The following is a 273-nucleotide window of genomic DNA, read 5'->3' on the forward strand; positions in this document are numbered from 1 at the left end:
CGAAAAAATTATTTTTCTTACTGGCCCCTGACTTTCATGGCAGTTTTTATTTTTTTGTTACAGAGATTAAGGGATGAAAAAGGGTCAATTGATGGGTAATTTAATTCTCCGTCGAATTGTCCTTTTTCATTACTCAATCTCAATTAGGAGGGGAGAGGTGAATTTTTAATTACCGGGAGTCACTGTGCGCCGCGAAACTATTATTTTTCTCACTGGCCCATGACTTTCATGGCAGTTTTTATTTTTTTGTTACAGGGATTAAGGGATGAAAGA

This window comes from Diachasma alloeum, unplaced genomic scaffold, assembly GCF_001412515.2.
Source record: "Diachasma alloeum isolate Michigan unplaced genomic scaffold, Dall2.0 Dall_scaffold_00293, whole genome shotgun sequence".
In the NCBI taxonomy this organism is placed as follows: Eukaryota; Metazoa; Arthropoda; class Insecta; order Hymenoptera; family Braconidae; genus Diachasma; species Diachasma alloeum.